General features: G+C 35.4%; 1 non-coding gene across 1 annotated transcript; it reads right to left on the reverse strand.

Annotated features, from left to right (window-relative positions):
* Window positions 1–13,583: 13,583 nt before the first annotated feature.
* LOC140851826 (small nucleolar RNA R71) lies at window positions 13,584–13,690 on the reverse strand. The gene has a single exon (XR_012134583.1). It is a non-coding gene; the product is annotated as a small nucleolar RNA R71 (small nucleolar RNA).
* Window positions 13,691–22,468: the final 8,778 nt, after the last annotated feature.

Consider the following 22,468-nt stretch of genomic DNA (forward strand, 5'->3'; position numbering starts at 1 on the left):
TTAGATGTATTCATTGCTTGGCCCAAATAATGGTAATATACATCTAATAATTATTTAAGAGTAAGAGCATCACGGACCTTCGCTTTAGTAATAAGAAGACTATCATCTGTGAAGAATAGATGAGAAATATGAGGTCCATTGCACTCTGAAATATAAGGATGAAAAAGATTTAAGTGGACTGCAGCTTGCAAAGAGAGAAAATATTTTTTGAGCAAAGCAAAAAAAGAAAGAGAGATAACAGATAGCCTTGACGAAGATCACATGAAGCTGGCAACCAATCGGTGGTGGAACCATTAACAAGCAAATCATATTGGGGGTTAGCACACAAGCTGCTATCTAATGAATAAAGTGATCAAAGAAATTGAAATGTTTAAGGGCCTTAAAAAGAAAAGCTCATTGCACCTGATCATATGCTTTCTCCATATCAACTTTATTCATTAAAAGTCCTCAAGATAGAGTAGCATGAATTAGAGAATGCATAATTTCATGAGCAATTAAAATATTCTCCATTATGGATCTTCCCCTAATAAAGGCTTCTTGATAAATAGAAATCAGATCTATCATCAAAGGTTTGATTTGATTCGACAGAATAGTTGCCACTAGCTTATAAACCATATTACACCAACTTATTAGATAGAAATCAGATGGCATAGAAGGATGTTGAGTTTTAGGAATCAAAACAAGGAATGTATTTTTTTATGAACTTGGCATAGATAAAGTTCGAAAGAAAGTAAGAACCACTTGCTCCACATCTTTTCCAACAATATGCTAGAAGTTTTGAAAAAAAAGAGGCCGCAAAACTATCGAGCCTAGGAGATTTATCTGGATTCACAGATTGTAGAGTAGCAATTATTTCATCTTCCGTTATTAGAGAAATCAAATTTTGTTGTTAAATAGAGGATAACACTCTAGATGTTTGGGGAAGCCAAATATCATCTGACAAATGTACAAAATTACACCTAGACTAGAAATGCCTTTGTAAAATTGCTCTGATTTTAATTTTCTCAGAACACCACTACCTTGATTCAGATTAAGAGTAGATATCCAATTTCTCCTATTATGAATAATGGTGCTTCTATGAAAAAACTGGGTGTTCATGTTCCCTTCCTTCAGCCATTGAATATAGGATTTTTGTCTCCAATAACGTTCTTGCATGGATAAGATATGATTATATTCTTGGAGCAAATGTAGAAGGAAAATATGATTGTTATGTGATAAAGAGCCAAATTGAGATTCTAGATTTTGTAAATACCGAATTTGATTATGTAATTCCTCTCCTTTTTTAAACAGATTAAATACTTTAAATTTACTCCATTGAATAATTTTTCCTTTAAGTTTTAATAAAAAAAAAAGATAGCCTCTCAGTAGGAGACAAGTCCTCATGACCTCGCCAATATTTCTTAATTAAATGCTGAAAATCAAGATAACACCTCTAAAATTTAAAATATCTAAAAGGCAGATAGGAACATTGAGTATGAGTATTGGCTGTGAGCAATAGAGGACAATGATCAGAAGCAAACTGAACAAGATGCTGAATTTCAGAGGTAGAAAATATGTCGAACCAATTTTTAGTTACAAAGCCACGATCAAGTTGTTCCTAGATCCTTGCCAACCCCTTTTGATTATTACACTAAGTAAATTTAGGATCAACAAACCCAAGATCAATTAGGTCATTGGAGGAGACAAAAGTCCAAAATTCTTTGATATCCCGATCAAGATGGAAAGACTTCTCTCTAACTTTATCATTAGAATGTAGAAGACAATTGAAGTCCCTTGAAAGGAGGGAAGGTACCCCTAAAGCAAAAACATGAGTAGGCATTTGCCAGAGGGAACAATGAGTCAATCATGAGTACTCTAATATACTATGCCCAAAATCTAGGATGCTAAATCAGGAGAAGAGATAATACCAAAATAAATTTGTCTATCAACATAGGTGAAAGTGATCCGACCAAGATCTTTATGCCATAATACTATCATTCCTCTAGATAAACCTTTGGAGGGAATCATATAAACATCCCAATAAGGTCCAAACAATCACTGAATTCAAGATAGAGAATTCATATCGACTCTTGTTTTAATAAAACCATAAATATCCGATCTATATTTATTTAACAATAGTTTAGAGTATTTATGAAATAAGGGCTTGATAGCTCCCTGGCAATTCCACATAAGCACCTTTATTAAACTGAAGAGGAAGATGATCGATGACACCTTATCAACACCCTGAGAAATAGTCGAAGTGGAAAACTCAGATTGAGTGTCAACAGTGGACACAATATATTGTGTATTCAGTGCTTGTGACACTTAAGCAATCAGTCCAGCATGATCAATAGGATTGTCAATAGTGGAAACACATGGTTGAGAAATAGTAGCCACATCGAGATGCACATAAGTCTGATCTAAAGATGGGGTAGAAGCTGCAATAGAAGGATTTTGCACAATATCGGACACAATAGATGATTGAGTGGAGGCAGCAGAACCAACATTACGACTCTTAGCAAGAAGTGAAGCGGCATCCCTAGATGATCCTTCCAGCTGACTCATTGAACCAGGGTTGATCATAGGATGCCAAACCTCCTTCCTACTAGGGCCCATCACATATGAAACCAGGGCTAGAGAAGACTTAGAAGACAAATCAACAGCCTATTCTTCCCAAACAATAATCTTAGTTTGAGGTGGAGATTCAGACTCAGGTGATTGATTAGAATTAGGGGATTTGACCGGATAGTGCTTATGCTTCTCCTTTGAAACACCCGATTGTAAAAGAAAGTAGTGGATGCCCATGGGTGCAGAGTCCAAAGAATCCAAATCATCATGATTGATCAAAGGGGCAAATTGAGATTGATCAGGACTAGCAGACATATCTTCAGCAACACTACCTTCCTACAAGGCTAGCTTTCTTGATGAGCCTTTCCGCATGATCTATCATGACCCATTAGAAGGCTTTACCATTCCAAATGGAGTAGGCGATCTGTATTCTTACTTAGACGCATTAGGAGATACTAAAACTCTAGAAGCTCGAATCTAAGGGCCGTACAAAAGTTTACCAGTAGAACTGACAAAGGCCCCACAACTACAAGTATCCAGAATGACTTGTAGTTTACCATAACCATAACAAAGATTAGGGAGATCTTTATCGATAAAGTTTTGCCAGATGGCCTCATCCTTAATTTGAATTTTAGTGCTTAGGCATCGAGATTTAGTGAGATCCAAGGTCACACACACACACGAGCAAATCCCATATGGGTACAATTTGCAGTTCACTCATCTAAAAATTTTGGCTTGCTAACCTTACAAGCTATTTTCATAATTAAATCCTTATCCCAGACATTCAACAGTAGGTTTGGCATTCTAAGCCAAACACTAATAGTAGAAATAGAATCTTTGTTCGGCTTAAAAGAGGAGCGCCAGACCTGCAAAGCAAGAAGCTGGCCAACAAGCGACCAAAGGCCCCACTCTAGAACCCTAGACCTGATCTCTTCAGAAGGAAAACAAAATGAAAAGAAGCCCTCGGATAGTGGGAGAACTTGGAAATCGCCATCGATAGCCCATCAGATTTTTAGTTCCCACTGAAGAAAGTCCAAAGGAAAGCTCTTATCCAAAAATTTGCCCATCATGGCAGAATTGTATCTCTGAGAAGTTCTCTGAAGCTCCATATCAATGAAGACGATCAGTCTGTGAACTTTTTCTTAAGCGCTCGTATATCATCCTTACTGGCACAGCCCATTTTCCATCGAAAATGGTGGTTGCCCTGGACAACTGGTGACCAAGTTTTCCTGACTTTCGAAGGAGTCTCCATGCACGATCGTGGAGGCAATGAAGCTACTCTTTTTCCTTTTGAAGTAGGTACTACAGATGGTCGACAATAGGGGACTCCAGAAGCAGCTGGAAGGTTGTCAATGGATGGTCGAATGGGCAATGAAGCCACCCCTTTCCCCTTACTAACAGACATCACTGGCCTATCGTGTGAAGCCTCAATAGAAGCATCTGGAAGGTTGTCGATGGACGACCAAATGGGCAATGAATGCACCCCTTTTTCCTTCCTAGTAGGCACCACTAGTCAGCTAGACGAAGCCTTAGTAGAAGCATCTAGATCGAGCTCCATCCGGGAGCTCATCATCATGGAAAACCCTTTCTCCAAGAGGTCAGATGAAACCCTACCTTTTTTTTTTGCTTTCTCGAACCATCGTGGCCTAATTTGGAAAGGATTTGATCTCTAAGTTGTATACAAAGTCTATTGAAATTCCGCTGGAGTTCATCCCTCTCCACACCATGTTTAATTAGATAGACTTTCTTTAAAACTAGGACTCAAGAAAATCTGGTCAATCATTTTCTGTTTAGATAGATATTAAATGATGGTAAGCCGAGAAGGGAATAGCGGAGATCCGAGTGATATAAAGTAGAAAATAGTGTAGGTATGAGAATTCTTGGAGGTCCTTCAGGTTTGGTTTATATAGAGTGGCGGTTGGCATCAGTTTTCGAAAAGAATGAACAGATGCTTAACTGCTCGGTGTGTAGTAACTGCACACATATTATGCACATCACAGACAACATGCTTTTATGGGGCCAAGCTATAATCGTCTCTTGTTAATGGGTTTTAACGGTCTTTATTGTGCATTTAGGGGTGGCCACTTGACATGCTCCTATTGGTTGGCTGATTTAGTCGACAACGATTAGGTTCAAGCCATATCAGACTGTAAGTGAGAGTATTATGGGGTTGGCAGATAAAAAGAATCATGAAATCTTATACCATGTTAAAATCTAATCAAGTTTTGGATGGACCCTTGAGTACATAAGCATCACCAAGATTCTTTCCCTTTTCAATAAGCAATGTTTGATATATTTATATGCTGTTGGTTTTGTGTATGCTATGTCATCGAGTCATAGGGGATCGGCTGCAAGGTTGCTTGGACTGCATATTATGCTAAATAAAGTTGGGTTTTCACCTATTCCATATCCTTAAATAACAAATACAACTAAAGTTATATTTCTGCAAAGGCATCCAATACAAAAGACTCGAAAATTAATAATATCTTAATTCTAATGAGTTATTTGCATCATAATTGAATTGAACTCTATAGTAGTTGAGAGGACCTAAAACCTAACCGAAACTGGTTTCATTGGATGCTGTGTGAGTCACCCTTAAACCCATGATCTAAAGATCAGACACCATGTGTCACAAACTGCAGAGGGTTGCTTTAGGATGAGGCACCATATTAAAATTAAAACACTTTAGATGGATAGGAGATCAAATCTAAGCACATTGAAGCCATGATTTAATGGTATAGCCAACCTAAGTGTTAACATCAAGTGGACACTAGCTGGTTTGGCTTTAGAAAAAGAAGCCAAACTGTACAGCCATGAGACTGCGACAGAAATTAGTCAACCAAATCGGTGGAGAGTACCAAATTATGCCATGGAAATACGTGGCTTCCATAGTTGGACAAAAATTCATCATCTAGGCTCTTCTTAAAATTTAGTAATGAATATTTTGATCCTCCCAAAGCACACTATTTGCACCGCAAAATACTGTATAATATTTTATGAGCACTATTAGAAGATGAAAGGTTATTAACATCAATGTATCATATATGGGACATAAGATAATTTTATTTGATAGCCATCCATCTTGATGACGGCTATTACGATTCAGTATCTATACTGTAGCAAAATTATGCTCTAACTGATTAGCATGTCTAAAAAGATAGCATCATATTAATTTAATGTAAATAAAGACAAATGATTTAGGTGAAGTAGAATGCCTGTATCACATTCATTCATATATTTCTCATCAAAAAATATCATCCGTATATACACTATGTGGCTATCCATATAATTAATAATGGTGATAGATTTTTATGGACTTCAATCATCAAGTATGTGTCTTGATGTATAGCCACGGAATTAGTGGCTGTGATTGGCGGGTCTTGCTGCCATGCTGCAATAATTTCTGTACCTCCTAATAATTAGGAGAGCTCTTCCCAAGAGTTCTCACCCCCAAAATAAGGTGGAAATCCGAATCATAAACAAATTTAAAGCTAAATCTGTGCGGAGGATCACGCAATGTCATGAGCGATGTGATCCAAACAAAGAACGCTCTCCTTTGCACCCAACGAGACCATCTTTATATCCAACATTTAAAAAAAAAAAAATTGAAGAATGTACAAACCGATGGCCATCCTCGTGTCCAACTTTTCTCTGAAGAATGGATGTGGGGAGGGGAGGGGGACCATCCTCATATCCCACATTTAAAAAAACAAAAAAATGAAGAATGGGACTGGTTAGATGGACCACCGAACATTACTGCGCTACCAAACAAAGCCGATGGCCATCCTCATGTCCAACTTTTCTCTGAAGAATGGAGGGGGGGGGGGGGGGGGTGCGGCCGGGCAGAGAGAGAGAGAAAGAGAATGTTTTATTTAATTAATTTATAAAAAAATTATTTATAAAAATAATTTAATTTTTTATTTATTTATTAAAATGATGCAAACAGAATAAAACATCATTCAAAATGATATTTTTTGATGTCCACGTCACCATCCAATTTTACCTATTTTTCACGTAGTCGAAAAAAAATAAAATTATCAAATAAAATATTATTTTTTAAAATACCATTTGAAATGATATTTTTGAAAACGTCATTTCATGGCATTTTTGAAAACACCATTTTATTTGGTGATTTTAATTTTTTTCTCCAAAAAAAAGAAAAAAAATAAAAAAAATAAAAAATATAATTTTAAATTTATACAAAAATAAAAATTATAATTTTGATTAAAATAAAAATCATCATTTCAAATTAATATCCCAATTTCAAATTATCTTTCTAAAAAAATATCTGAAAAAAATTAGTATAAAAAAATAACATAAAAAATTAAAAAAAATAAAAATTATAATTTTAAATTTAAAAAAAAATAAAAATTTATTTTTAATTCAAATAAAAATCATCATTTGAAATTACAATCTCCTTTTCAAATTAATTTTTTTAAAAAAATATCATAAAAAAAGAAATGAGAAAAAATAAAAATTTTAATTTTAATTAAAATAAAAAACATCATTTCAAATTACTTTTCCTATTTCAAATTAATTGTTTTAAAAAAATATGTCAAAAAAATATATCTTAAAAAATTAAAAAAATTAAAAGTTCCATAAAAAAGAAAAAAATTTAAAAAAATGGGAAAAAATAAAATTATAATTTAAAATTTAATTTTTTTTTTAATTTTAATTAAAATCAAAAATATCATTTCAAATTACTTTTCCCATTTCAAATTAATTTTTTTAAAAAATATTCCAAACAAAGAAGAAAAAAATGAGAAAAAAATAAAAATTATAATTTTAAATTTTAAAAAATAAAAATTTTAATTTTAATTCAAATAACAAACATAATTTTAAATTATTTTTTTTATTTAAAATTATTTTTTAAAAAAAGATCCCAAAAAAATATTAAAAAATTAAAAAAATAAAAAATACCATAAAAAAGAAAAAATGAAAAAGAAATAAGAAAAAAATAAAAATTATAATGTTAAATTTAAAAAATAAAAATTTAAATTTAAATTTAAATAAAAAATATCATTTTAAATTATTTTTTTATTTTAAATTAATTAATTTTTTTCCATACCGCACCGTACGTAGCTGTTCTGCTCGTATCAGATCGAGATGTACCAGTGCGGTCCGATTCATCTCATATATCAAAAAATCAGCTTGAACTTTGATGGTTCTCCACCGACTTATCTGATTTAATTTATTTTTAAATATTTTAAGAAATATAATTAAATTATCCGATATATTATTATTACATTATAATTTCTATAGCTCTTTTAGTATAACTTTTTCTCTCCTAATATTGTGAGACACATTAGAGTATGTGTATCCATATCCACAGAGCATAATATCCGATCATTTAAAATTAAATAATATAAAATAAAATTAATAATTAATAATATTAAATAAAATAAAAATATCAAGTGTATAAAAAATAGTACAATGAAAGTTTCAAAAATATTAAGTACAAATCTAAAAAAGATTATGTCCCGCAAAGACGTCGTGGTGCCCGTGGTCGCTTGGACCTTCTCAGGAAGGTCCTCAACGGCTACTCCTGCTCTTGCTGTGATGGTTCCTCCCCTATATCAGTGGAGGTCTGCTGGTCATACTGCTCAGGAATAACTGATGCTGTCGGATCATCTACGGACTGAGCGATCTGCTCAATCCTCTCATCTGGATATATGGATGGGTCTGAAAAGAAAGTATCATACTCATGTGGCCAAATGATATCCGGTGATGTCATCTGGGGGATGTAGGAAGAAGAAGGTGCTGTCATCTGTGGATCAAAAGGTGGTGGCATCTGTGCAGTATCTAGTGATGACATCTGCGGAATATATGGTGATGGCATATGTGGAACATATGGTGACGGCGTATATCTCATATCTGGTGCATCGGCTGCTCCATACTAAGGCACACAACTATATGGGTCAACATCAATCGCTACCAATATTTCGGAACTTGTTCTCTCTATCTCATGCAGTATCCAAATCCGTTCGTCATCATCAGTCGTAGATAAAGCACGACGAACGTCCAACACAAGATCCGACATAAAATCAATCTACAAAATAAAAATAAAACAGTCAATATACTGTAAAATATAAAATAAAAATATAACATAAACAACATAAACTAATTTTCATAGTCTTACCAAAAGACGCACAGCAGAACTCTCACCCTCATATCCGGGAACTGCATATCGAGGCTGTCCAATGACTTGCACTGTAATGCTAAAAAATCAAGCCATGTAGTCCTCGGTATATGAACGGCCTCTCAAAATGGGATCACCATGAACAATGTGATCTCAACGTGTATCTCAAATATCGATGTGCTCTGCATGTCTGATACGCCAGTCAATACGAGCTCTCCCTCATCGATCAATACGATGAACTCCCTGACTAGTATCAAACTGCTCTGGGATGCCCTGAATCTGACCAAACTGTCGCAGGATACGATTAAAAAGATGTCACTCTACCACATCAAAATAAATAAGTGACATCCTAGCAGTCTATATGTCATGTCCAACTATACATATCTGCGGCAATATAGCCAATATGTCATCTGTATATGGCTCTCACAAAAATTGATAGAGTTAAAATAAAAAAAATTAGTAAGCTAAAATTTTAATAGATTATGAATACTGTTGATAGGTGTATAAATTTATCCATAGAAGTATTAATTTATGGATCAAATTATCTTTATTTTTTTAAAATTGATACTTTTTTGTATATTTTGTAGAAAAGAGGTGCATCAACATGAAGAGCCTGATTTGCAGACTTAAAGAGATCAAACGGAATCAAAAATAGAGTTAAAATAGATTTAAAATCAAGGCCGAAGATTTATCGAATCAATCATTAAGTTGATGGTCCATCATGGACCATTTGGTCCATAGGAAGCTTTGGAATTTGATGGGCTGCACGATGGCTCGTAGGTGGGCTTCATGCAAACCAATGCTGGTTCACATGCATCCATCGGCATGTGATTTATGTCACAAATTGACATAAAAAGTATCAATTAATATCTAAATTATCTAACTTTATTAAGAAATTGATACTTGTTATTATATTTTGCAGAAGAAGAGATCATCAATAGAAAGAACAAGGAAAGAGGATTCCAACGGCGCAAATTTTATGCAAAACGGAGTTAAATTGACCCAGGAATTGAAGAATGAAGAAAGAAGACTCAATTGGGTCAAACCCGAGTCAAATCAGATCAAAATTGGTCAAAAATCAACTGATTTGGTGATCTGGTTAGCCGCCTGGTCCACAGCAACAGGCGCATGGACCATGGACCCATCGGCGCACCATAAACCCCCTAAAACCTCTTAGTCCCACATCGGAAGTTTTGAAAACCTTATAACCCCCAAATGCCTATAAAAAGCCCCCAAAGGCTCTTGTTTTATATATTCTTCCTTCCGATCAAGCTTGTAACCCTAGATAGTGGGGTTTTTAGCTCTCTTTTCAAGCCTCGAGCTTTGAGGCTTTTGTAATAATTTTTTTTATATATATAAAATCTTATTTTTATGCAATTTCATCTCTTTACATTATGCAATTTATTTTTCTTGCAATAAGGATAGTTTAATTTATGCAATTTAATTTTATGCAATTAGGTTAGTTTAAATTATGCAGTTTAAATTTATGCAATTAGGATAGTTTAATTTATGAAATTAGGGTAGTTTATTTTTCTACATTTAAATTTTGCAAGTAGATTTAGATCATGTCTAGCTAAGCATCCCTTCTAAGGTTTGCGATGAAGCTAGATCATGAGTAGGGATTTTACATAGGGTTCTTTCTTTTTCTTAGGGTTTCTTTTTCTTCCTCTTTTGCCAAGAATTTTTGATGAACTACAGTTGGGTCAGAGTCCCTTCATAGTTCATGCTTGATTCAGTGCATAGGAGGAGAAAACCCTAAGGGATCCTAGTTACTACTCCCCTGTAAAGAATCTTGATGGGTTATCGTTGGGCCTTAGTCCCTTCATAATCTATGCTTGGGAAAGACAAGAGGAGTAGTCGTTAGGATCAATAAGAAAAATTCTAGGTAGAATTCCCTAATCTAGATCTAGTGGATTCAAAAACCCTAGATCCTTAGTCTTATTGTCCTTAGCAAACAACTTTCGACTTTCGATTTTTGTTAAAGCTCGCTTGAGCATAGATTTGAAAATCATTTTTTAAAACCAAGTCTCTGTGGGATCGACCCGTACTCGCTGGTCGTGCTACTCTGCACACCGTGCGCTTGCGGTTTTATTTATAAATTTTAAGATTTGAACGATCAAGTTTTTGGCGCCGTTGTCTTTGCTTTAGAGAAATTTAGATCTTATTTGGTTGGGACCCACACCATTGTTTACACCGATCACTCAGCCATTAGACATCTCCTAGCAAAGAAGGATGCCAAGGCACGTTTAATTAGATGGATTTTGCTCCTTCAAGAATTTGACCTAGAAATTAGGGACAAGAAAGGCACTGAGAACGTTGTAGCAGATCATTTGTCCCGAATTCCAGTTGCACCATCTAGTGAACCACCCATCAATGAATCTTTCCCAGATGAGCAACTCATGTCTTTGTCTACTGAACCTTGGTTTGCTGATATTGTAAATTATTTAGCCATAGGCAAGATACCTTCTCATTGGACTAAGCAGGATAAATATAAATTCTTTGCCCAAGTGAAGTATTTCATTTGGGATGATCCTTATCTTTTTAAACAATGTCCTGATCAAATTATTAGAAGGTGTATCCCAGATAACGAAGTCATGAATATTTTATCTTTTTATCATGATCAAGCATGTGGGGGTCACTTCGCGTCTAAGAAAACTGCTGCTAAGGTTCTCCAATGTGGTTTTTATTGGCCCAACTTGTTTAAGGATGCTCATGAATATTGTAAAAATTGTGCTCAATGTCAGAAAATGGGCCGAATCACCAAGCGACACATGATGCCACTCAACCCAATCTTGGTAGTTGAAGTTTTTGATGTTTGGGGGATCGATTTCATGGGACCATTTCCAAATTCCTTTGGAAATGAATATATTCTAGTAGCAGTTGATTATGTTTCAAAATGGGTAGAAGCAATTGCATGTAGAACACCCGATAGCAAAATGGTCATTAAGTTTCTTAAAGAAAATATTCTCTCCCGTTTCGATATTCCTAGGGCAATCATTAGTGATCGGGGAACCCATTTTTGTAACCGACCTTTTGCAATATTGATGAAAAAGTATAATGTCACCCACAAATTGGCCACACCATATCATCCTCAAACTAGTGGGCAAGTTGAAGTGTCAAACCGACAAATCAAACAGATCCTGGAAAAAACTGTTAATGCCAATAGAAAGGATTGGTCTTTAAAATTAATTGATGCACTTTGGGCATACCGAACCGCTTTCAAGACCAATCTAGGAATGTCTCCTTATAGGATTGTGTTTGGTAAACCATGTCACTTGCCTATTGAGATAGAACACAAAGCCATGTGGGCCATCAAACAACTAAATACAAATTTGAACGATGCTGGAAACCATAGGAAGCTTCAATTGAATGAATTAGAAGAACTTAGAAATGAAGCCTATGAAAATGCAAGGATATACAAGGAACGAACCAAAACATTTCATGATCAATCAATTATAAGAAAAACTTTCAATATCGGACAAAAGGTGCTCTTATATAACTCTAGATTACATCTGTTTCCAGGAAAGCTTAGGTCTAGATGGACAGGACCATTTTTAGTAAAGGAAGTTTTTTCACACGGAGCTGTTGAGATTGAAAACCCAAGTAATGGTGTTATCTTTAAAGTTAATGGTCAACGATTAAAACCATTCTTGGAATTACCTGTCAAGACTGTTGAAGATGCCATGGTTCTTTATGAACCAACTTATTCTGATTAAGTTGCTTCGAGGTTTGGTCTGGCTGAAGACATAAAACTTAGCGCTTCTGGGAGGCAACCCAGCTTATTTAATTTCTAATGCTTTCTTTGTTTTCAATTTGCTTAGGACAAATAAATTAGATAAACTCCATTGGGGACAATGTCGGTCAAGTTGAGGGGAGAGCTTGAACAAAATCAGGTGTTATCATTTCCTTTTCCTTCCACTATGAGTTATTTCTTGCATTTAATATATTATGTAAAAAAAAAAAAAAAAAAAATAAAAAAATAAAAATAATAATAATAATAAATATATATATATATATATGAAATAAATTAATCTATAAAAGAAATAAGAGTAAGTTAGAAAGTATTTGCTAATGTAGTGAGTCACGGAGAAGATTAGCTGGTTAGACTCTTGGTGGCTTAGGTCATTTAAAGACTATTAGCACTTCCAATTGCACATGCACACTAACAAGGTAAAGTAGGTGTTAATTGTAAGGCCAATTAAGGATTTGAGTATTATTTAAATTAGATAATTTTCTCTACACCCCAATTGAAGAAATTTGAATTTAAGGAAAGAGCTACCTGCCTGAAATAAAATGCAAAACACAGAGTAAATGTGGATTGCCCTAAGCCTAGTAACCGGGTCTCTTCACCTAAGTCAAGTGTTGAGATTCGCGTCAAACGGTGGTGGGAAGGCCAGGATGCTCAGCAAAAAAAAATTATTAAAAAAAAAAAAAAAAAAATTGTATAAACATCGAGAACCGTACACCTCGTGTGTGGAGAAGAGTGTCGGGTCGTCTAGTTAGAATTGAGTCAATTCCTGTTGTTCCAATGGCTGAACCAATCCAACCCATGACCCTTAAGGATTTGTGTTATCCAGTTGGCTCCATCCAACCATCTTGTATCAGGTTGCCACAACCCACAGCTAACAATTTTGAAATCAAACCTCAAATCATAAATATGCTTCCAAAATTCACAGGATTAGAAGATGCTTATATATTTATTAGAGAATTTGAGGAGGTATGTGCAACCATGAAACTGCAATTAACAGAGGATGAGGTCAAACTTAGATTAATCAACTTTGCCCTTAAGGACAATGCTAAGAAGTGGCTTTATAGTCTGCCAAACTATTCTGTCACTACTTGGGAGGGCTTTGTGAGAACATTTTTAAAAAAGTATTTCCCCCATCATAAAACAGCTAGGATTAGGAATGAAATAAATCAATTTTACCAACTAGCTGGTGAATCATTTTGGAAGTACTTTGATCGTTTCAAGAATCTTTTGACCCAATGCCCACACCATGGAATAGAAACTTGGAGACTATGCCAGATCATTTATGAGGGGTTAGATTCAAACTCAAGAACCATGCTAGAGTCCATGTGCCAAGGCCAATTTATGGACAAAGAAACTACTGAAGCTTGGCAATTCTTAGAAGACCTAGCCGAGAAAAATTTACAGTGGGAAACAACTAGGGAACCTGATAAAGCTACACCTTCAAGAGGAGGAATGTATCAAATTCAACCAACCCTAGCATCAGAGGCCAAGATTGCAACCTTAACACGTAGATTGGAAGCCTTAGAATTACAGAGACCAGCCAATGTAAATCAAATATCTGCACCCATGTGTAAAGGGTGCAATGCACCAGACCATGTCTTAGAAGAATGTTCCTACTCGAATGAGTATGCACAGGTGAATGCCACCTATCAAGGACCATTGAACAATCCTTATGCACCCACATATAACCCAGGTTGGAGGAATCACCCGAATTTCTCATGGTCCCAGAATCCTAATGTAGGTAATCCAAATTTCAATCAGCAAAATCTAAGGTCCAACCCAGTGATGAACAACCCGCCAGGCTTCCATGATAATGACAAAAAAATTACCTCTTTAGAGAAAAGCCTAGAAGCCATGATGAAAACACATACCAGCTTTATGCAAACTACGGGTCAACTCATAAATAATAACACCCAAGCTATAGCCCGTCTGAAAATGCAAGTAAGTCAGCTGGCTTCGACCATTAGTGAACGAGAACATGGTAGGTTACCTAGCCAACATGAGCCAAATCCTAGGAACCAAAATGGTCCACGACCCCAACAAGGAAACCAAGTTAATGGTATAAATGCCATTCATACCTTAAGATCAGGAAAACAAATAGACAATAAGGTAGTTGCACTTGATGATATAGATGACTCATCTGCCGAGTCACCTTCTAAAACTACTACCTTTCAACCTCAAGCACCAGAAACTGAAAATTCACCTAGTCCAGTACTTAAAAGTCCTAGAGCTCCTTTTCCAAATAGACTGAAATCCAATAAATCTGAACATTTAGACAAAATTTTAGAGGTATTTAAACAAGTCCAAGTTAATATTCCTCTTTTAGATATAATCCATCAGGTTCCAACTTATGCCAAATTTTTAAAAGATCTCTGCACTAGGAAAAGGACCACTAATGTACCAAAGAAAGCATTTTTGGCTGCAAGTGTCAGTTCATACCTATCTAGCCATGTGCCAATTAAATATAAGGACCCTGGAGCTCCAACAATTTCTTGTGTCATTGGAGAAACCAATATAAAAAAGGCCTTGCTAGATCTAGGAGCTAGTGTGAATATCCTTCCATATTCGGTGTATGAACAACTAGGATTAGAAAAACTTCAACCTACTGGGATCACATTACAGTTAGCCGATAGATCTCTCAGGATCCCTAAGGGAATGGTCGAGGATGTTCTGATAAAGGTTGAAAATTTCATTTTTCCTGTAGATTTTATTGTTTTAGAGACTGAGCCAGTTGCGAATCCTAAAGGACATATACCTGTCATTTTAGGAAGACCATTCTTAGCTACGGCCAATGCTGAAATCAATTGTCGAAATGGTCTAATGAAGTTATCCTTTGGGAATATGACCATTGAGCTTAATGTTTTTAACTTAGAACAGGAATCCTCTTCTCATGCTGATGTCAATGTAGTCCAAGATGGTATTTATGAATCCATTGACATTAGTGATGATGAAGTCGACCTAGAGTCTAATCCCTGGTTAATCCATGAGTCTGAGGATGTCAATGAAATACTTAAAGAAAATCAGATTAATCAGGAATCGACACTTCCTACTGAACCAATCATTGAGATGGTGAACTCATCACCTAAACCATCGATAGAGGAAGCACCCATTTTAGAACTGAAGCCCCTCCCAGAACATCTCAAGTATGCATATCTAGGACCCAAAGAAACTTTGCCTGTAATTATTGCATCAGACCTAGATCCCAAGCAAGAGGAGGAGTTATTGTCAGTTCTAAAAGCAAATCAAGAGGCAATAGGTTGGACCATAGCAGATATCAAAGGAATAAGCCCTTCTATAGTTCAACATAGAATATACTTAGAGGAAGAGGCTAAACCAACAAGAGAAGCCCAAAGAAGGCTTAATCCAGTTATGAAGGATGTAGTTAAAAAGGAGATTCTGAAACTCCTAGATAGTGGAATAATTTATCCTATTTCTGATAGCTCTTGGGTAAGCCCAGTTCAAGTAGTACCCAAGAAATCTGGGGTAACAGTGGTCCAAAATGATGCAAACGAACTTATCCCAACTAGGACCCAAACGGGATGGAGGGTCTGTATAGACTATAGAAAGTTGAATGCTGCGACAAGGAAAGATCACTTTCCTTTGCCATTTATTGATCAAATGTTGGAAAAACTAGCCGGACAAGAGTTTTACTGTTTTCTTGATGGATACTCCGGTTACAACCAGATCCCCATAGCCGCTGAAGATCAAGAAAAGACTACATTCACCTGTCCATTTGGTACTTTTGCCTATAGACGAATGCCCTTTGGACTATGTAATGCACCGGCAACCTTTCAGAGATGCATGATCAGCATATTTTCAGATATGATAGAACGATTTCTAGAAATTTTTATGGATGACTTTTCTGTTTTTGGTCTAACCTTCTCCGAGTGTCTGAATCACCTGCAATTAGTTCTAGAACGATGTAAGGAGAAGCACCTAGTTCTCAACTGGGAAAAATGTCAGTTTATGGTCAAACAGGGAATAGTTCTTGGCCATGTCATTTCTAAAAAGGGGATTGAAGTGGACAAGGCAAAAATAGATCTAATTGCAAGTCTTCCACCACCTAAATCTGTGAAAGAAATACGTTCATTTTTAGGTCATGCTGGATTCTATAGAAGGTTTATTGCCAACTTTAGCAAAGTAGCACGTCCACTGACTAATCTTTTGGCAAAGGATACTAAATTTGAATTTACTCATGAGTGCTTGGAATCCTTTGAATTTCTAAAAAATGCACTTGTATCAGCTCCAATCATTCATCCTCCTGTCTGGTCTGAACCATTTGAATTAATGTGTGATGCGTCCGATCATGTTGTGGGCGCAATCTTAGGTCAACGAATAAATAAGCTGCCTAGAGTGATATATTATGCAAGTAAAATCTTAAATGATGCGCAGCTTAACTACACCACAACTGAGAAGGAGTTCCTTGCCGTTGTCTTTGCTTTAGAGAAATTTAGATCTTATTTGGTTGGGACCCACACCATTGTTTACACCGATCACTCAGCCATTAGACATCTCCTAGCAAAGAAGGATGCCAAGGCACGTTTAATTAGATGGATTTTGCTCCTTCAAGAATTTGACCTAGAAATTAGGGACAAGAAAGGCACTGAGAACGTTGTAGCAGATCATTTGTCCCGAATTCCAGTTGCACCATCTAGTGAACCACCCATCAATGAATCTTTCCCAGATGAGCAACTCATGTCTTTGTCTACTGAACCTTGGTTTGCTGATATTGTAAATTATTTAGCCATAGGCAAGATACCTTCTCATTGGACTAAGCAGGATAAATATAAATTCTTTGCCCAAGTGAAGTATTTCATTTGGGATGATCCTTATCTTTTTAAACAATGTCCTGATCAAATTATTAGAAGGTGTATCCCAGATAACGAAGTCATGAATATTTTATCTTTTTATCATGATCAAGCATGTGGGGGTCACTTCGCGTCTAAGAAAACTGCTGCTAAGGTTCTCCAATGTGGTTTTTATTGGCCCAACTTGTTTAAGGATGCTCATGAATATTGTAAAAATTGTGCTCAATGTCAGAAAATGGGCCGAATCACCAAGCGACACATGATGCCACTCAACCCAATCTTGGTAGTTGAAGTTTTTGATGTTTGGGGGATCGATTTCATGGGACCATTTCCAAATTCCTTTGGAAATGAATATATTCTAGTAGCAGTTGATTATGTTTCAAAATGGGTAGAAGCAATTGCATGTAGAACACCCGATAGCAAAATGGTCATTAAGTTTCTTAAAGAAAATATTCTCTCCCGTTTCGATATTTCTAGGGCAATCATTAGTGATCGGGGAACCCATTTTTGTAACCGACCTTTTGCAATATTGATGAAAAAGTATAATGTCACCCACAAATTGGCCACACCATATCATCCTCAAACTAGTGGGCAAGTTGAAGTGTCAAACCGACAAATCAAACAGATCCTGAAAAAAACTGTTAATGCCAATAGAAAGGATTGGTCTTTAAAATTAATTGATGCACTTTGGGCATACCGAACCGCTTTCAAGACCAATCTAGGAATGTCTCCTTATAGGATTGTGTTTGGTAAACCATGTCACTTGCCTATTGAGATAGAACACAAAGCCATGTGGGCCATCAAACAACTAAATACAAATTTGAACGATGCTGGAAACCATAGGAAGCTTCAATTGAATGAATTAGAAGAACTTAGAAATGAAGCCTATGAAATGCAAGGATATACAAGGAACGAACCAAAACATTTCATGATCAATCAATTATAAGAAAAACTTTCAATATCGGACAAAAGGTGCTCTTATATAACTCTAGATTACATCTGTTTCCAGGAAAGTTTAGGTCTAGATGGACAGGACCATTTTTAGTAAAGGAAGTTTTTTCACACGGAGCTGTTGAGATTGAAAACCCAAGTAATGGTGTTATCTTTAAAGTTAATGGTCAACGATTAAAACCATTCTTGGAATTACCTGTCAAGACTGTTGAAGATGCCATGGTTCTTTATGAACCAACTTATTCTGATTAAGTTGCTTCGAGGTTTGGTCTGGCTGAAGACATAAAACTTAGCGCTTCTGGGAGGCAACCCAGCTTATTTAATTTCTAATGCTTTCTTTGTTTTCAATTTGCTTAGGACAAATAAATTAGATAAACTCCATTGGGGACAATGTCGGTCAAGTTGAGGGGAGAGCTTGAACAAAATCAGGTGTTATCATTTCCTTTTCCTTCCACTATGAGTTATTTCTTGCATTTAATATATTATGTAAAAAAAAAAAATAAAAAAATAAAAAAATAAAAATAATAATAATAATAAAAATATATATATATATATATGAAATAAATTAATCTATAAAAGAAATAAGAGTAAGTTAGAAAGTATTTGCTAATGTAGTGAGTCACGGAGAAGATTAGCTGGTTAGACTCTTGGTGGCTTAGGTCATTTAAAGACTATTAGCACTTCCAATTGCACATGCACACTAACAAGGTAAAGTAGGTGTTAATTGTAAGGCCAATTAAGGATTTGAGTATTATTTAAATTAGATAATTTTCTCTACACCCCAATTGAAGAAATTTGAATTTAAGGAAAGAGCTACCTGCCTGAAATAAAATGCAAAACACAGAGTAAATGTGGATTGCCCTAAGCCTAGTAACCGGGTCTCTTCACCTAAGTCAAGTGTTGAGATTCGCGTCAAACGGTGGTGGGAAGGCCAGGATGCTCAGCAAAAAAAAATTATTAAAAAAAAAAAAAAAAAAAAACAGTGTGAAAGCTACCTTAGTTCTTTGTTTAATCTGGGGTGTATAGAAAATTAATCGAACTAAGTTATGAAAAATGATACAATTGGCCTGTACAAATTAATACTGAAATACTAAGTTAGTTATCACTCACACAAGTGCTATAAAACTTTAAGTGTACTCTAAGAAAGCTTCTAAGTAGACTGACTACCGATTCTAATTCGAAGCTCATTACTTAGTAATACTAGAAAACTTCTTGAATTTTGATCTTAAATTAATTTGCAAAGGAAGGATCTTTTTGGAATATGATCTTATTTTGGTACATTGCTAAGGGACTAGCAATGATTAAGTTGGGGGGTGTGATTTATGTCACAAATTGACATAAAAAGTATCAATTAATATCTAAATTATCTAACTTTATTAAGAAATTGATACTTGTTATTATATTTTGCAGAAGAAGAGATCATCAATAGAAAGAACAAGGAAAGAGGATTCCAACGGCACAAATTTTATGCAAAATGGAGTTAAATTGACCCAGGAATTGAAGAATGAAGAAAGAAGACTCAATTGGGTCAAACCCGAGTCAAATCAGATCAAAATTGGTCAAAAATCAACTGATTTGGTGATCTGGTTAGCCGCCTGGTCCACAGCAACAGGCGCATGGACCATGGACCCATCGGCGCACCATAAACCCCCTAAAACCTCTTAGTCCCACATCGGAAGTTTTGAAAACCTTATAACCCCCAAATGCCTATAAAAAGCCCCCAAAGGCCCTTGTTTTATATATTCTTCCTTCCGATCAAGCTTGTAACCCTAGATAGTGGGGTTTTTAGCTCTCTTTTCAAGCCTCGAGCTTTGAGGCTTTTGTAATAATTTTTTTTATATATATAAAATCTTATTTTTATGCAATTTCATCTCTTTACATTATGCAATTTATTTTTCTTGCAATAAGGATAGTTTAATTTATGCAATTTAATTTTATGCAATTAGGTTAGTTTAAATTATGCAGTTTAAATTTATGCAATTAGGATAGTTTAATTTATGAAATTAGGGTAGTTTATTTTTCTACATTTAAATTTTGCAAGTAGATTTAGATCATGTCTAGCTAAGCATCCCTTCTAAGGTTTGCGATGAAGCTAGATCATGAGTAGGGATTTTACATAGGGTTCTTTCTTTTTCTTAGGGTTTCTTTTTCTTCCTCTTTTGCCAAGAATTTTTGATGAACTACAGTTGGGTCAGAGTCCCTTCATAGTTCATGCTTGATTCAGTGCATAGGAGGAGAAAACCCTAAGGGATCCTAGTTACTACTCCCCTGTAAAGAATCTTGATGGGTTATCGTTGGGCCTTAGTCCCTTCATAATCTATGCTTGGGAAAGACAAGAGGAGTAGTCGTTAGGATCAATAAGAAAAATTCTAGGTAGAATTCCCTAATCTAGATCTAGTGGATTCAAAAACCCTAGATCCTTAGTCTTATTGTCCTTAGCAAACAACTTTCGACTTTCGATTTTTGTTAAAGCTCGCTTGAGCATAGATTTGAAAATCGTTTTTTAAAACCAAGTCTCTGTGGGATCGACCCGTACTCGCTGGTCGTGCTACTCTGCACACCGTGCGCTTGCGGTTTTATTTATAAATTTTAAGATTTGAACGATCAGCATGTGAGCATGAACATTTAAAGCATGGAAGGCGGGGTCAGCGACATTTGTACAAAAAGCTCACAGAGGGTTCTGGCGAGCTCCATGGGATTCAAATCAAAGATAGGATGCCTGAGGGATTTTGAAACAAACAAAGCTTGAATTCAAATTTGGACTTGTTTTGGCACGCTAGCGTGGTTTCTCAAATGGAGATAGGACTTGGGCTTGGCGAGCAACATGGGGAGGCAGCTGTACACGAAGATTGGATCTCGACTGGATCGCTAACCTAGACAAAAGAGAGGGGTATTAAAATAAAAAAAAAAAGAAGAAGAAGAAAAAAGTTCTTCTCTTTAGTCCCACATCTAAAAACCATGAAAATCTCCTCCCTTCTAATACCTATAAAAAAGCCTCTACACCTCCTTATTAAAATATCTCTCTCCACTCCATAATTCTTGTAGGGGGTCTGTGTGACAAGCAGACATACCCACCTTTAAAACTTTTTAGCCACCTTGTTTTCACTTTCTTCCATCCTTCCAACACACGAGAAGGAGAGTCAGCCAGGGGAAGGTTGATCGCAAGCCAAAAGAAGGAGAGAAGTCTGGTTCTGTAAGAAATTTTATTTTATTTTCTGTTCAAACTCTAAGCCTTGTTAATGGCTTAAGAGTTGAAAATTTTTGTATCAAAATTTTTATTCAAAAATAAATTAGTTATTTTTTTTTATTTAATTTTTATAATTTTAATTTCTACAATAGGATAGTTTAAATTTCTGCATCTTTTAACTCTGTAATTTTTAATTTCTGCAAGTTCAATTTTAGCAAGTAGAATTAGTCTTTATTTTATTATTTTTTTACTTCAAATCAACTATGTCTGGCTAAGTAATCCCTCTGAAATTTACGATAAAGCTAGATCATGAATAGAAGTCTGCTCTATTCAATTTCTCTTTTCGAGATTTTAAATTTTAAGAATCATTCTCCCTTCATCTCTCTCGTCAAGAGACTTGATGGGCTATCGTTGGGTCAGAATCCCTTCATAGTCTATGCTTGATTCGGTGTAAGAGAGAATGATTGATAGAAGGATCACAATTTTCTAAATCATTTCTTCTCTTTCCATGTGGAAACCTTGATGGGTTATAGTTGGATCAGAATCCCTTCATAGCCTATATTTGAATAACACAAAAGAAGTAAAAAAAGGAAGGATCTCTTAATTAGGGTGAGAACAAAGTGTTTGATGGATCATAGTTGAGTTAAATCTCTTCATGATCCATGTTTGTCCATATTTTACACCTTGATTAGGGGACATTATAAGAGAAATCATAGGAAGGCTCTCTAATTCATTGGTCTAGTGGATTCAAGAGCCCTAGATCTTTTAGATAATTTACCTTTATCATTAATTAATTTATTGCTTTGGTAGTTCATAATTCAATAAACAATCTCTTCCCTTTTTCTCTAAAGCTCGCCTAAGCAAGCATTTAAATACAATTCAAAATCCAATTCCTCGTGGGATCGACTTGTACTCATCAGACGTGCTACATTGCACACCGTGCGCTTGCGATAAATTTAAGAAACATCAACTATAAAATGATATTTATAAAAAAATTAAATTTATCCATCTTTATGTATCAACTAATGTATCCAACTGGCACCTATAAACTCGTGCCACTCTTGTCGATACGTGATGAATGTTGA

Source organism: Elaeis guineensis, chromosome 9 (assembly GCF_000442705.2).
Source record: "Elaeis guineensis isolate ETL-2024a chromosome 9, EG11, whole genome shotgun sequence".
In the NCBI taxonomy this organism is placed as follows: Eukaryota; Viridiplantae; Streptophyta; class Magnoliopsida; order Arecales; family Arecaceae; genus Elaeis; species Elaeis guineensis.